A 17,018-nucleotide genomic window follows, 5' to 3' on the forward strand; every position below is an offset into this window, starting at 1 on the left:
AGGATGAGTTGGGAACAATAAAAGGAAATTAAATGAATTAAAATGGGCGTGGGGTGTCCATGTTCTTACTGTGCCTCTGTATAGCCACATGAGGAGAGGAAATCAAATGAACCAAATGAAGAAAGTGCGTGTATACCCTACATGAACAGGGATCTTGCTATTGCCTAAAGCTTATAGCTTAAACAACTTCGCACCACTGGAAAGAACCTACAGGCATTCTTTTCATGCGGTAAGAATTAGTGAGATACTAAAGAAAGAAAAAAAAAAAAGAGATGATGAGTGCTCAAAAGGAGCAAATATGTAAATATTTTGTAGGGAGAAGTAATTAGTGGTAGAAATAAGCTAATGCCCAGGTCCTGAGCTGCCAGAGAATAGAGATTCCCCAATAAACAGTTTCAAAATTCATCACCAGTGCCTTCTCTACTTCAACTGTTCGTCCATAATACCCAAGAACTTATTCAAATGTCAGAGTTTAAGAGCCTGTCATGAAACTGTCTTTATAGAAGAAAAGGAGTCAAAACACTCCAGGCAAGCTTTTTTTACTAATGTATCTCTGCAGATGCCTATGTCCTGGGGAGCACAGTTACCATCAATGTACTTTAGGAGTTAGTGCGAGCACCAGTTCGCATTTGGATTTTGAGAGCTCTGTCCCCAGATTCATGGGGGCATACACAGGTGCGGAGATGCCTGGAGGGAACTCCAGCAGTGGTGTAGCACTGGCAGCTCTCAGTAAGTGCTCTGCAGTTTCTCCTGTAACTCTATAGCTATGGTGCTCTAGGTTGATAAATTAGAGAAGGATCCGGGCTGCTTTAGGAGTTACCAGTGTTCCCTGTGTGTAGGAGGTAGGAGGCCAATGTTGCCTTGACCTGTCCCCATTCTGCGACCTTTCTGTTTCAAATGTGATAATTTTCAGTATTTGAGACTGTTTGAAATACTTGGAATTAGTAAACATGTTAATGATCTCTGATTTGCATGAACTTGAAAAGAGCAGGGCTATTTTAAATTACAGCTGAATTCCAAAGGGACCAAAGTAAGGATGGGCTTAACTGCTTGGTGCATACCTCACATACCTGTCAGGAGCCTGGTGACTGTGGGGCATGTACCTGAAAGGGGAGGCATAAGTGCAGGATTTCTTATCCCTCTCTCTTCATCTTTCATTAGCAGAATTTATAGCGTTATGGGACACTATTTACAGCATAAGAAGACCTTGACTTCTTAATTTGTCAAAGAATAGAAACTGAAGATCTCACCAGTCCAAAGTGAGATTTGAGGGAAAGTTTAAAAAATAGAAGTGAAACAAGCCAAGTCCTTTCCCTTCCTTTATATAGAAAAACAAAATAAATTCATTTGTTTCTTGATTCATTTTGGTAAAGATAAGAATCGGCTTGAAAACAAAGGTTGAAACAAGGATCAAGAGGGACCCATGTACTGAATTGACTTATGGAGGTTGGCTTTGTTGTGCTCTTGTATGTGTGTGTAATAATCATGGGCACTGCTGTTCCTGTGGCTGGATAGCTCTTTCTTCAGGACCTTCTAATGAAAACGAAAACCGTCACCAGCCCAGACAGAAGCAGTGACAACATGAAAATATCTCTGTGTGTGGACAGCCGTAAAGAGAAGTTTCTGAGTTTTCTTAGGTATTCATCAACCTTTTTTGTTTCCAGTTGTGTTGTTTCCAAAGCTCTTGATAGAAGAGCTATTTGTTGTTTGGGACAAAAGTGAAAAAAGGGAAGATGGCTACTCTGTGAGCAAGATGCACAGGCTCTTAATGTATTTCTTTGCATTTCAGAACATCGCGTATTCCCCATGCTGGATTGAGAGGTGATATAAGAGTACAATTGCAGTCTTGGGTATCGGTATCTCTCTTGTAATTGCAGTGCACCTTGATAATGTAGTTCAAGATTTGCAGAGAGGCAGCTCCTGCTTTGCCTTGTGAGTTCTTAATTGGGGAAAAAACAGCAGGTTGTACAGAAGCCTGAGGCTATAATGGATTTAATGCTTGTTTTAAATGTTTCTTAAGAAGAGGAGAAATATTGCAATAGAATGCACAATTGTATGTGACTGTGGCATGTGCAAGCTTGTTTGAACTAGTTTGAGTACCGTGACTTGAGTAGCTGTTGCAGCACTCTTTGAGACTGAATAAAGATGCGTAAAGTTAGCCTGTGTGGGTGTCCACCTTACAACAGCCACATGCTAGCAATATGCAAAGAAGCTGTTTAAAATTAGCACTTCAGCACAGTAGTATAGATTATCTTCAGTATAAATGCATCTTCTGCTGTCTCCATCAGACCTACTTAATTTCTCTTCATTTGTCCCAGCAAAAAAAGTTGAAATGTTTAACTGCTTAAATGAAATATTTGTTAGCTATTGCGGGAGTTGATACTTGGTATTTGTGCGTGAAACCAGATTATTGTTCATTAGGATGGAATTGGGTTTTCTAGCTAGTAACAGAAGATAATCAAGTGCTGTTTCAGATTCTGCTATATGAGAGAATTTAGTGCTAATTACTCATTCTATGGATATTGGGGTTTGTTATTTTATATACAGCTTTTTAAGTATAGGCTTTAAATCCTTATAGCGCGTCTTAAAAACTGAATTCCAATCTGGATTTAGATGGGTTTGAAACATGAATAGGGAAGCTTGCAAAGCACTATCCAGCACGATATCTGGATTTCATCCGAGTTAGTAATGATTCTTTTTTTCTGGAGAAGAAATATGCATACATACTCATTTAATGAGTCAAGCCTGGGGAGAAACATTCTGCATGTTTGGTCATAGTGCATACGTGAACAGTAGGAGGTGAGACTCCAAAATGTTACTATCATTTTTAAGTTGAAAGCATATTATAACCATAAAGGTTCCATATCCTGAAAGTATTTTTAATAGACTTTTACTAAAAGCTAAGAGAGGTCTTCTTTAAAATGAAACTGGTTCTTACACATGTATGTGTTTAAGATCAGCGATGTTTTTCCTTCATTGCTTATAGGTATACAACTTGCTCATGATTTGACTGTAGGAGATGGTTTGCCTATAATCCTTGCCATGTCAATGCAGACTGGATTTAACAAAGGAGGAGATGGGAGAGTTTGGAGCAACTTTTTGCTCCCACTTCATAAAGGTTGCTTAAAACTGCCCTAAAAGTGAAATTCATTAATTTTTTAAATTGCCCATACAGTAAAAATTGTAGATTTACGTTGGCTGAATAATTCATCGCTCCCTGGTTGTAATCCTGATGTGACTGCTGCCTTTCCCCCTGCAGATTGAAGTTCTTCAGACTTCCTTAGTTGTAAGGCATTCATCTAGATGAAATGGAAACAGAACTTTGAGACCAAAAAGGAAAAGATTTAGCATGTGCAAGTATGTAAGGAAAGACATGAGGAAGAGCAAAAAGAGGACAAGAACTGCAGCATTGTGCAGCTGTAACCAATTCATTTCTGCTTTTTGTTAGGATGTCCAGGACTAGTAGTCTGTCCTCCCGTGATTCTCCCAGATGGTGTTTTCAGCTCTTGTTTGGCTGGCAGAAGATGACTGAAATGACAACTATTTATTATGTCAGGGGAATGCCTTTGGTGGACAGCAGTCTTGCTCTGTGGGAACTTGTTCAAAGACTGTTGAAGTGATGTGTGCTAATACAGGAAAACAGAGGCCATGAAACGTGTAAAGTATGAGAGAGAACCCAATTAACAAAGTTCTATTTCATATCAAAGAAAGGGTAGAGATTTCTTTAGCAAAAAGTAAGAATACTTGAAAGAAACATTGTGCTATTTCACCAACTGAAAAAGAGCAAGAGGTCTGCCTGAAAATTTGCTATTTGAAGGCTACAGCTGCTCATGGACAAAATTTATCAGAGCCACACGTCAGGAATGGAGAATTCAAGATAGACCATCTAGAATATGAAGAATCTGTGAGCATTATTGGTGTTTTAGGTCTCTGTTAGTCAAGAGGGTCTTGAAGATTTGTTATTTTAAATTGTTCCAAGTGAAAAAACAGGAAACGTTGTTTTAGTACCTCTGTAAAGCTGTGTTAGCGTGTCAGAGGTTGAGCATTTGCTGTGTATATTGTATCTGCCATTGAAATGGAATGGTGATATACAAAAACTCGCTTCACTAAGTTTTTTCATTGCAGAAACCACATTTTTCTTTCAAAATATTTTGAGTACCTATTGTAAACATGACCCTTTAAAATAATTATTGTATTTATTATGGGATTTATTAGTCCCATCTTAAATTAATCCCATCTTAATACATGACTTCTCTTTAGAGAAATAATGCAGTTTTTAAAACCTGGATATAGTCATACTCATGCTCTGTGATTATTTGATCTTCCTCAATCCCAGTAAGTAATTGGTTTTCCCTGTAACGCGTTGGTCTGGTTTTGAGGTAATGACCATCCCATGGTAAACATTGTTGCAGTGGTGTCCTCCAGAGTTCAGTGCACATTTTCTTTTTGAGAAGTTAAGTTTGAAAGACCGACTTTCAATTCTTTACATATTGAGACAAGGTAGAAAAGAAGAGAAAATTTTGCCATATTATAAAGGCTGTTAATCTCTAATAATTACCAGATGTTCAGTCTGAATTTGATTTTTATTTACTGTGCCAAAAAATATGATGATAATTATTTTTTTAATTTCTGAACCACTTTGCAGAGAAATTGTGCAGCAGTGTACTTCTGGTTGGAAGACTCTTCTATGCTGAAGATGAGACCATTTCTTTAATTTATCAGCTGAGCAGTTGTGTTGCAAGAAAATATCTTATTCTAAGATTGAGAGACATGGAAATACACTTTTGGGGAATGACCATTACAGCTGTGATGCAAACTGAAGGATACTTGCTAGCAGAGCAAGTCTGTCTGCAGAAAGAAATTGAAATAGTTTGAATTAATCTTATTTTTTCATAGAAACAAAAACAGAAGTTGAAACAGAACTCATCTGTAATGTGACAGTATTTTGACTGGACACAAGCAGTTTTCTTCAGTGCTCAGCAGTTCAGTAAAGAAGAAAAAATAATAGTCTTGCTATTCAAATAGACCTCAAAATATTATCTATAGCTAAAACAGAGAAAAAGGAACTGGTAAGTGTAGTGTATTACTTAAAATGATCTAATCTGTCCTGTGACACAAACATCTATTTGTTTGCAAAATCTTTAAATCTATTGGGTGACTGGCTAGGAAAAAGACATTTCAAAATAGAGGTCAAACGCTGAACTTCAGGATGTTATAAAAAGACTTTTGCACATGGAAAATCTCCAGTCAGTAGGCAGACCTGGCAGAGTTGATTAAATCTTTGCGTGAGTGGTCACTGCTATGAATACCCCAGCTGTGAAGTTACTCTGGCCTCTCAGTACAACACTGACTTCCAAACACCTCTAAATGTGCTATTTTTTTCATGCGTGCTTTTTCATTTGAATATTTTCCATTTTGAGATTTTCTCTAGCTATGTAAGATGTCTGTAGCAGGATGTATCTCAGATGCGGTCTGTTGCTAGCCTCTCTTGTCTGTTTCAGTTAATGTGATGTTATTGCTCATCTGCTTTTTGCTTTGTCCTACATAAAAAACCTTTGCACTGAAGTCTACAGCCCTCATCTTCTGCTTGTAATCAGGAGAACATGTATTACCGTGTCCTAGGAACACTTAACCCCATACAGTGTCTTGAATATGTGACAACACATTCAAGCAATGCTCACAAGTAACCGCTCCCTTGGACTACCTTGCAAGGAAGAAAATCTTCTTTCTTTGTGATGCATTAAGATCCAGTTGGTACTCTTAAATATACATTAAATTAAATACGTATTTCTTCCATGGCAGGATTTTATATATATAAAAATAAATGTTTTCCAAGAAATGGTCCTTGCTTTGTCTTATCAGAAAGGCCACAATTAGTTTACCACAAATGGCACAAGTAAATGCAACCTAATTCTTTTTCTGTGACATAGCCTGTGTACCTACAATAATCCTTCTCGTGCTGTTCAGTTAGAGATGCAGTGTCTGAAGAGAGGGATCATCCCAACTAGAGATGCTGATTAAGTATCTGTGTTAAAGAAATTTATTTATCAGTCAGCTTTCTTAGGTCATATTATCTTTCAATTTAGTCTGCTAGTCAGTAAGAGGAGGAATATGTTTAGATAAATGTATTTATACACAAACATGCATGCACACACATTTGCTTACAAGTGAAGTCCTAGTCTTTAAATGCAGAAATAAAAATCCTTAGTGGTCTATGGGACACAAAATGTTCGCGTAAGACTTAACAGCAAAAACTGGCAATGGTTCATTTAGATTTCATGCTAAATTCAGATGCCACTGGGGCAAGAATGAAATACAGGAAAGTCTGAAATGCAAACCGCTATTCCACTGAAGCCTGGAGGGCAGCAAAAAAATTTCAAGAGGCACAATGGGAAATTTGCTTTGATTTAGCAGTTGATTTAGCAGGGGGATTTTTTAAGAAAACCTGAGGAAAGAGTTTGAGAGTTGCATATTTCCAGCTGATCAAAACATCCACACTAGACTGTTAGCGTTTTAGAGATGCAGATGTGGTAGTAACCAGCATGAGAGAGCAGTGCCAGCATCATGAAGAGAGATCCAAGTCCTTTGCCTTTCAGGTGGTCCTGGTGTTCTCTGCCTTTGAGAAACACCTGCAGCAGGAATGCTTTTATACTAGTAGAAAGAAAAATGTCTTAATATTTCTGAATTTTTGTGTTAAAACATTTGCCTGAAATCTTTAGAAAACCTTTAATATGGTAAATTCATGTATTTTGGCGGCTCTTTCAGTGGAGTATGTTGTACCTTTTTTTAAAAAAAAAGAAAGAAAAAACAATTACGGTAGAACATTTGACACAGTGTAAAAAGCACTAATCTGCAGTGAGTAATACCATCTAAAGTTAGGCCAGGTATCATCAGGAAATTTGCCATATGTATAGCTTCCTGCTTTGGATTTAGAGTCACAGAGTAGGTTTCTTTCCAAGCTCATCAGAAATAGCTCTAACCAGTCTTCCACAGACTAGCCTGTGTTTTCTTAGGGTTCATCTATATGCAGAGGTTCCGGTAGATTGACATTTAATTTGTTCGCACTAAATTACTTTGCATCAACATACAGGTCTTAAAAATCCTCTAGCGTAGGGTGTCCTGTTTCACCCTGTATCTACCCTTTTAACTGGCATAGCTGCCTTCTGCATACTCTACTTGTTTTCGTCTTTTTCTGGACACTCGAAACACTGCAGTTAAAACTTTTCTGTCTTGCTGTTAAACTCTCAGTGGACTTTGTTTCCTCCACAGCTTCACTGTGCTAAAAAAAGGGGGGGAGGCATTCCTAATTCCACAGTCCCCCCTGGGTACCGACCTAATAAAAACCCAGCACCTCGTCAGCCGACCAAATTGAAATGAGGTTGTTTCATGCAGTTAGAGCGGCGATACCTCTCTAAGCCAAAAGCTGTGTGGTTTTGTGGGGTTTGCTTTTGCTGTTTATAGCCTGCTATATCATAGCAAACAAGCAAGCAAGCAAAATAAAACCCCGCGGAGCTTCTGCACCGAGATGAGAGTACCTTTTCTAACAAGCTGTCTGTTCTATCCAGTGAAATTAGCTGAAGCCAACCGACTAGTTCAAAGCTACCAGCCAGTGCTCACTGAGATCTGACCCCAGGTAAGCACAGGCCATGCAAGGGAGAGCGTTACTGGGGCTCCACCAGCTGCAGCTTTTCTCCTCAGCCACACCACCCAGCTGTGCTTGTGCTCACAGCTGCTTCACTCTAAAGTAAAAAAATATATTAATTTATTCCAGCAGGATGACTGAGACTACAAAGGTGGTTTTTAACTTCTCGACGAGGTGCCTGTATCGCAGCTCATCTGCTAAACAGTAAGTTGCTTAGCAGAAGTAACCAGGATGTGGGTTCAGGGTGTCAAGCTCATAAAAGAGGATATTTCCCCTCACTGCTACCCTGGCCTTGCCTTCCTCCTGCCCTGACACCTCACTGACTGTCAAGAGCTGCTTCAGGAAGCTAAATTGCCGGAAGTTGTTTTTTTCCAGCTGGAATCTACAGGCATGGGCTAACCCCAGAGCCAGCCGGAAGGGAGGAGAGGGGACGTGGGGCAGGGACCACCACTTAGCTGGATTTCAGTGCACATATGCTGTAGTTTCAGGCACTTGTTTTTCTGGGTAAACATGACGTAAAGAACATGTTTTTCTTTGCAAGGGTGGTGCCTCAGGTTAGGCTATTTGGGGCAAACTTCAAGTATTTTTGTGACTCACTCTCTGGTGTTTCTCCCCCCCCTCCAATCTTTCTGTGTGGTTTTTACACCTGTGCCTCGTTAGAAATATTTTTCCTATTCCTTTTCAAGCCCTGCCTCTGATGATTAGCTTAGCTCCTTTGGCCTTGGTGTCGCAAGTATTCACTGCTGACCCCTTCTTGTATTCTTTTTTTTTTGTGTGCGTGTGTCTGGTTTTGGACATTAAACAGCTTGTGGTTTTGATTCAGTCTGGGAACCTATGGGAGAAGTAATTGATTCTTTAGAAATGTTGCAGAGGTGTGGGAGACTAGTAGTGCTGCTTTTCTGCGTGGTTTGTTTTTTTTTTTAAACTACAGCAGCAGAAGCCAGCCATAGTTCATGTCTTGTGAAAGAATATATTTCGTGGGAAGAAGGCAGGAGACATAATTAAGGTGGTGTTTGAGTGCATGGGTTTGTGTGTGCATCCATTGTGCTGGGGTACAATGAATTACTTGTCTCTGATATGATAAACTGTTATTGCAGATTTTAAAGTGCTTCATAATACGCAAGGCATAGTAGAGACAGAACAAATCTCCCCAAAGGCTATATTAATATTCATTACAGAGTTAACAGCATTACAACGCTCCAAAACAGACATAATATATAGAGAAGAAACTTTGTGGGGGTTGAATCTGAGGACTCTCTGATCTAAAAGTAGCTGTTGCACTTTTGGAACTGAAGAATCTTGGCAGCAGGAGTAACAGCACTTCTCTCCTTCCAGCCATTAAAAGGCAAGTAAAATATAGCATTGCAAAGCCTTTATATTTTGAGCTCCATAAATTCAGTTGGAAAAGATACCCAGGTCTCCTGGCACTGACTGTAGGCAACCTGTCATGAAGCCCATAGAAACTCAAGTGATGTGCCATAACCTGGAAGTTTTGGGGTCTCTTAAAACTGGCTTGCGGAACGTCCTCGCTATGAAATACCTCCCTCAATGTGTGTGTGTCTTCCATATTAAACTGAATCTTATGTATTGAAACAACTGCTCTGGTTAAAAGAAAGCAGTTCTCTGTTTATGCATCTTTGAATTTGTGTAGCATTCTTAATGTTAACAAATGTTTTATTCTTAGCAATGGTCTTGTGAAGTAAGCAGTAGCCTTTTACAGACAGAAGGCGGCTAAAATGGAGCAATGTGTTCCTAGAAAAACTGTGTCACTAGAAGAGAAGAGGGACTGTCTCCACACCAGTGGTTGGAATAGGAGTTACTGGGGATAAATGAGCTCCACACAGCAGAGGATGAGGGAGTGTAGATGATGTTTCTTCTGTGCCAAGCCCCTACATATCTGGTTCCGCTCTAAAGCAAGGTGACGGTGATAAACTCCCAAATAATCTATAAATAACATCTGTGCCATATTATATCATTTTTACATGATCTAATTGCAAAATACATAGTATCTCATAATGTATATGTGTATTACTCCTTTTTTTGTTTACACAAATGTGATAATGCTATAAATTTAGTTAGGAGTTGAAGCTAGAGCTCAGGTTCTGCCTTGATTGGAGCCAATACTTAGCATACCAGTAAATGTCAATCTTACTGAAATATTATTTCATGTGTTTAGTAAGCTTTTGTTCTCTTGGCCTCATTGATTGCATTTCACAGATTCTCAGTATTATGGTTTATTTTAATTTTGTAATTGACAGTGTGTGTGATTCCAAATGGGCTTTCATGCATCTTGACCTGTTTGGCATCATCTCAGCCTTATTTATTAATTTTTATTTCCTTTAATGTAAATGCAGGCATTCCGTTTGATGTTTTCTTTGTGTTGTGTCTTCAGTATAGCAAAAATTAGAGAAGTCAGAGATTATCTTAATAATAGCTGTAAGTTTTATAAAAAAGTCCTTAAACACTGCGTTTTCTTGTAGTAGTAAAGGTGGGTTAATTAGTTTTACTCCTCTATGACAAAGGGAACTGAGTGGTAGGTGGCAACCAGCTCTGATCTGATGAGTTTTGGACTAAAGCTATTCAATGATTGGTTTGGGGTTTGTTTATTTTTAAAGTGATAATTGTCTATGCTGGGTCTTAGTAAGGTGTGTTTTTGTTTTTGTCTATTTAAGTGTGGTGAAGACTGTCTCTTACCTGGATGAGCAACGATAGTTCAGTAACTGATACGAAAGATTCCTGATTGCTTCAGAACTATGACTAAAATCAGGCAGAGCAAAATGAGAGGGAAATAATTCAAATTTTAATAATAATAATAATTAAAAAACAGACAATGCAGTTAAGATTATTCTATTTGTAAATTATATGGTACTTCTATGGAGAAAATGCAGGCTGTTCTTAATTTGTGCTTTAATAATGTGTTTAAATGGAGATTAAAAAAAATCGGTTCCTCTTCAGCCAGTTTGTGAACCTATGTTTGCAAATTACTTTTAAAATACTATTTGCTGTAGTGTAAGATGAGTGTTCATCTTCCTGTCTGCCAGTGATGATGAGGGTTCAAATCGCAGAGGTCATTATGATAGGAGAAATTTCCCTCTTTTGTTGACGGCCTCAGACTGTTGTTAGCATCAGTTGTGGCATCCCAGAGCAACAGTGTTTGGTTCAAGATTAAAATTTGTGTCTCTGTAAAAGTGCTTGCCTGTTTGGCAGTGTCAGTTCAAAAAGTCAGCCAGGAAAATAAATGCTTCACATCGAACAAGTTCACTTGAAAATCATCATGAGTTACATAAATAATATTGTTTTAAAATTTTTCCTCTACATATCTTGAGAAGTGTGGTTGCTAATCCTGCCAGACGTGGCAAAAGTGTATGGTGAAAAGCTTGTAAACAGTTCAGCAGATGGATTTCTTAACATGCTACTTTATTCCCACTTCAGAGCACAGTATTTGCTGGGTTTGCTTATCTGCCTCATCTGCACTCGAAAAAGTCTCTTTAGGCCAGTGCTGACACTTTAATTTTAAACCAGTGATGACATTGATGCATCAAGTTTTGGAGGCTAAAGTTTTTTCTCCAAAATAGATTGCACTACCTACACTGTCAGTATTTAGCTCCAGGAGCATGCTAGGTCCAGCACAGATCACTGCCAGTCCACAAATAAGTAAATGTTAATGTAACTTTGAAAGGGAAAAGAAGTTGCTTATTATGTTTATCAAAATAAAGATGAATGTCTCTTCTTGCTTTGTTTTAAAAATCTTGAAGACAGACCTGCCTGTGACAAAGCATACATAGGAGTATCATTTTATCACCATTTAATTTGTAGAACTTGTGGAAGTAGCAGTGAACACAATAAAAATGACTTTATACTTCCATCTGTTGAGTACCAGCCACACAAGAGGTGTCTTTGTGTTAAATCCATGTTGTATGGCATAAGGCAGTCAAGCTGTTAGCAAGGGAGAAATAGATAAACAACTTGATAAGAATCCCTGTACATGCTGAAAATGGCTTCAGATGACAAATTTGAGGGATCAAAATTATAAAAACTTCACACTTATAAAGACTTAAAGAGAGATTTTAAATTAGAGTTGCTATTTTCTTAGAATTCATTCAACCTGATATATAGCCAACATTGGGGAGAGGTTAAGATAACAAATTATGAGCCTCTAATTTTACAATCGATTGCCTGCAAAATCAATTACACTTCAAAGTACACCATTCTAGAAATAATAGTGTGGTTTTATTATTGTAGTTTTATAAATTTTCTTTCCAGAGCCTAAAGAAACTAATCTCTTCCCCCCCCCCCCCCCAAACAACAACAACAAAAACAAACAAACAAAAAAACCCCCAACAACAACCAAACAACCCACCTTCTGGGAATATAATCTTGTTTTTCATAGGTTGCTTGTCAATAAGGATTATAATACATTGTAAGCATATTGTTTTATAAAGCATTTGGAGAGTGAGTGATTAAACCACATTGCTAGAGCACCAGTAATGAAATAGGGACTGTAGGCATAGGAACTGAATTACATTTATGAAAACTGTTTTAATAGTTTCAAAAAATCCTGAGTGCTATAAATGTATATGAAAATTTCAGTAGAGAAGAAACTCTTTCAAGTGCTGTATTTAGATATATGTATTTGTAATCCATTTGCTGCTGTAGTAGGGGTGGAACATGCTGTCCTCTGGAAGAGATAGAAGTCCTAATGCTTAGAATTTAAATACTCATTTGATATGACAGCCTGGTGGCTTTTTCAGGTCTCCTTGGAGCTATAGCATTGTTGTGCTGGGGAACAGCTTAAAACAAAGCCCTGATCTGATAGATAGGAGTTCATTCTTCTGGCAGAGTCAAACTTGAGTGTTGCCGCTTGCAAGCTTATCTTATTCCATCCCAACACTGTCTAAAAGTGACCTGCCTGCCTCATTAGAGCAGGTCCATGTGTGCCAGGTAGGGTAAATGCCAGTAGTACTGGAGCACCTGAAGAGTTGTCCAAAGGCACGAGCAGTCCTCAGAAACACTTGTAGAGCTCCTTTCATTACTTTTATTTTGACACTGTTCTATCACACCTGAGTCAACGATACTCCATGTTCTTTAACCTCGGTGTCTCAACAGACATTTGGGTAGTGCTGCTAAGGTTTCAAAGCATACTTCCAGGTATCTGATTTCCTGCCTAGTAGTTCCTCCAAAGTCGATAATTATGATGGAGCTTCTGGTGCATACGGCTGTCCCCACAAACTCTCTGTACCTTAAATAGAGGAATACTGAAAATAGTTACTATCTTCAACATGAGAGGAAAACTAGATCAATTTTCATTTAGCTTTTCTTCATCATTGTGGTCCTTTTTGTAGCCTGGTTTTGGTACAGTAGTTTTTATAGGAAAAACTTATATTCAATTTCAGTGTTCTCATTCATGTTTTTATGCAAGTTTTGCAAATTATCACATCCTTGCCAGCATCTTTCTTCCTAAAACATCAGGCACTTTGATTTTCTTTGTAGCTATCTCTGATCTCGTGACCCGACTTGACTGAGAGTTTAGACCTTCCAGTGCTTTTATGTCTCGTCTTTTCCTGGGCCTTAGGTTATCTCCTGTGTTTCATACTTCTTTTTCAGCATTTTTTTCTTATTTTTTATTTTTTGCTTAATCTTTATCTCCCCATGTTCTGGGAGAGTCCTTGGAAGCTGTCCTCTCAGCCTTTCTTTTTCTTCTTTTACAGCTAAAGGTAAAATGTGCAAATTTCACCCTCTGTTCTCTCTGAGCTAAGATGTCAGTGTTCATGGCCAAGTCCTGATCATCTATCACTGTTACTGTTAAAATTTCCTTGACTGATAGTCTATGTATCTGAGGGCTAAATTCTGCAACACCTCGACAGGTGCTCATCAATTTCCTCGGACTAGGTGTGTTTTGTCTTTTTTTTGTGGTGGTGTTTCCTGGCTGGTTAATAAGGACAACTGCTTCAAACTAAATAGTGAGGCACTTTCTCCAGTCCATTCCCAGTCATTAATACGGTCTTCGCTCCACTGTTTTTCCAAATGTGTTGTTAATGCTGAGTTCTCCTACTCTCTGGTTGAGCTCCTAAGACTGTCGGTCTTGGATCTATTCTCGGATCCAGCTCATGTCTTGTATGCGGTACTGTCCTGCTTTTCTTTCCCTGCTGGGAAAGAGTCCTGGATTGCCATTGCCTTGTACTTATCTCTGTGTACTGTTGCTACACAAATTGTATGTGTTTGGGAGGAGACTTTCTGGTTTTTTTCAAGTGAATTGTGGTCTGTGATTTTATAGGATGAGTATACAACCTTACAGAGGAGTTCAACGCAGTTTAGAGAACGGGTTCTGATATAGAAAAAGGTACGGACAATAATATAATAAAATATTTTTTAAAAGCCACTGCAAAACATATTCAAATATTTTGCTTTTTTCGTTAGCTTTGCACATTAACGGTCCACTGTCATAGCAACATCTGACTGTGCTTATTGAGTCCTGATTTATTCCTTTGCTGGAAAAGTCATTATTCGCTGCCTGGCTAGATTTACTATACTAGTTTATCACTTGGTAATACAAATGTGAAACACGATTGGGGGAGGGGGTAAAAAGTGTAGTTAAATTTGTTATATGTAATGCCAAGTGAATAAATTCTTTGTTTTGTAGCTATTGGTAAAGTTGTCTGCATATAGGCGATCTACTTGTACTGTGCATCCAGCTGTTTCGTGTTCAACAGTTTTCACATGGGAAGAGAGTGAGGAATTGTCTGACAGTGCTTTGACACTTTGTGGATTTCTAATTAGATCATCTGGATAGAGTTATCAGCTGTAAGTAGTGCTCTGCTAATTTGATGAAGTTCTGAGCTCACAGTTAGTTGAACAAATATATCTCTTTGCAGAAACTACAGGCATTTCCCCAGTAGAGAGCAGTTGTGCTTGGGTGCAGTGAGTAAAAGGAAAGAAAGCAAAGAACAACAACGCATTATGTGTGCGAAACAAAAAATAGCAAAAAACCCAAAATCTGCCTGCCTGGCATGGTGTCTTCATAGAAGGCAATTGTTCTTGCAAAGCTTTTGCTCTCTTCGCCTCCTGATTCTGTTGCTGGAATGTCAGCCCACTCCGAGGCAGGCTTGGCTGTTTTGACAAAAGAGCTTTTTATTTAATTATTAGTATTCAGAAATGGGCTTTGGTTGTTAGATACCTTGTTTAAAAACTGGTTTTTACCTAGGTATTTAGAGAAGTTGGGAGTAAATTAATCTTGGCATCACTTTTTGTTTGCAGAGTAACTCAGTCCAGTGGTATGTTTTAGTTACATCCCATATAGTTTAATACCATCTGGTGAACTTTGATGAGAGGTAAGCATATAGTGACATATTTATGGTGTTTTAGAAGTGGGAGAAGAATAAATATTTAAATATTCAGCCAGTTCCAGATAACTAATGAATTTCCCACACCTGATACAACCCTGCTAGTCCCTTCACAAGATCTGTATGTCTCCCTCTTGCAGATCTCCATTATGGGGATCAGCATCTTTCACAATAACATCTAGCATCTCCCAGTACTTTTGCTGATGTTTGATCATTATAATTCAGAAAGAGTCTAATACAAGCCAAATGAATTCACTAGATTAGGCCCTAATTATTTCAAGACAGATGGGCACAAATTAGATATCACAGGGTTGAGGACCATGTAAGTATCTAGCTAAATGTTTAATGATACAAAATATTAAAAACTAGCTCTCCCATAAGCAGTAAAATATGAGGAGTAGAAAACTACCAAGTGACATTTAATTGTAATGCAAGAGGCTTCAGGATGTGAAGAGCAAACACTTTGGGGCTTATGTGGTGAAATAAAGCTCCATAAGAAGTACAAGACTTTATTCCCAATTTGGGAGTGAATCCTTTCATGGCTTTCCACTTGGATGTAGGACCTTTTTATTTAGAGGATATAAAATCCTCTGCCTGTGATGTAGGCAGTTCCCTAGGAACCGCTAGAAATTTAAAATAAATGATCACAGGACCATGTCCTTCTCCACAATTGTATCAATTTCAGCTTTCCTTTCTTAATAAGGTCTATCCTGTGAGCATAAACCACTTTGTGTTTAACTCTCGTCTCTCAAAGCTAAAAAGCATGTAGTCATAGTTGGATAGCTTCTGAAGGGCATCAACATGGATTAGCAAGGTAGTCTTTGTTGCTTCCTGTTGATTAATGAAAATCTACGTTTCCTCCCGACATGCTTATTCCTGCTGAAATATCGCTTTTATGTTTACATATCAACTAGTTTCCTTTTATGCTGTCAAACTGAGGGAATTAATTGTTTGGGAATAAATACTCCCAGATAATCTTACAAATGAATAACATAAACACTACTGCCTCCTTCCTTTCTTTGCTTTTCTGTTAAACTGTCTCTGTGGCTGTTGAGAATATGGCGATACTTTGCAAAAAAAGGACAATCTGGAAAAGTCCTTCTCTTAAAAGGCAGTCCCTCAGCTCTGCAGACTCAGGAGTATAACTTTAAGATGGTAACAAGTTCAAAAATAAATCATATCATACAAACATATAAAAAACACAGTATTAGGATAAAAGTTTGCATATCTGTAGGAAATCTAATATAGGGCTGCATGCAGCCTTTCCTAAATAGATGCCTCTTGTAATTATGTTTCTTCCCACTTATTTTAAAAGGTTTAGTATTTCAGCCTCTTCAATATGTTTAAAGTTTCAAAGTGTTGCTGTGAGTGGCAGCTTCTATTAGGAGGAATCTGAAACCATCTCAAGTGTTTTCGAACCTGCTGTGTGAAGGCAAGAAAGCCTTTAATGCATTCCTCTGGAGCTGACACGTGGTTGGAGGAGTATAGTGGAAGGTTGACTTCACACAGATGAGCAAACTGAGGCTGAAAGCCTGGGGTGCACGACTGCAGTGTTTCTTGGCTTTTGCTGTCAATGGTTCTTACAGTTACATCACTATTCCTACTTTTGATTGCCTTGATCTTAAAACATTTACTGTGATAATTAAACAGTGAAGTTTGTATTTGTTCAGGAGCCTGTTACATCTAAGAGAAGTACACAAAATGATTTTTCAAAATGAAGAATTGGAGTGTTTTAAAAAACTACTCTAATTTAAGATCATGTTACATGGGGTATTTTCCCCAAAATAAATTCATTCTGATGTTAACTTTACAAGCCTTTTCTAGTGCCTTTATTGGATACACCAGAGAGGCAGACTGGCTCAGTAATTACATCACCGGCCAGCCTTTTCTCTACTGCAGAGTTCCTGTATGACCTTGGGTAATTATTTAACTTTCGTGTGCTTCATTTCCCCATCTTTGGAGCAGGGAGAAAAACTTCCTAGCATTACAAATGTCTGAATACAAATATACCAAACATTGTGAGGCCTGTAGATACT

At 38.2% G+C, this 17,018-nt stretch overlaps 1 protein-coding gene across 2 annotated transcripts in view; it reads left to right on the plus strand.

Annotated features, from left to right (window-relative positions):
• Positions 1-17,018, plus strand: part of PPM1L (protein phosphatase, Mg2+/Mn2+ dependent 1L) — a 100,458-nt gene that overhangs the window by 16,548 nt on the left and 66,892 nt on the right. Inside the window, exon 1 of one of the 2 annotated variants that reach the window (XM_049801882.1) lies at positions 9,528-9,560. The exons of the other annotated variant lie outside the window; for it this stretch is intronic. The gene's annotated coding sequence lies outside the window, so the exon portion shown is untranslated. Of the gene's footprint in view, positions 1-9,527; positions 9,561-17,018 lie in introns of those variants that run through there. 2 annotated transcript variants of the gene reach the window in all.

The sequence above is a fragment of the Accipiter gentilis genome, chromosome 6 (assembly GCF_929443795.1).
Source record: "Accipiter gentilis chromosome 6, bAccGen1.1, whole genome shotgun sequence".
Classification (NCBI taxonomy): domain Eukaryota; kingdom Metazoa; phylum Chordata; class Aves; order Accipitriformes; family Accipitridae; genus Astur; species Astur gentilis.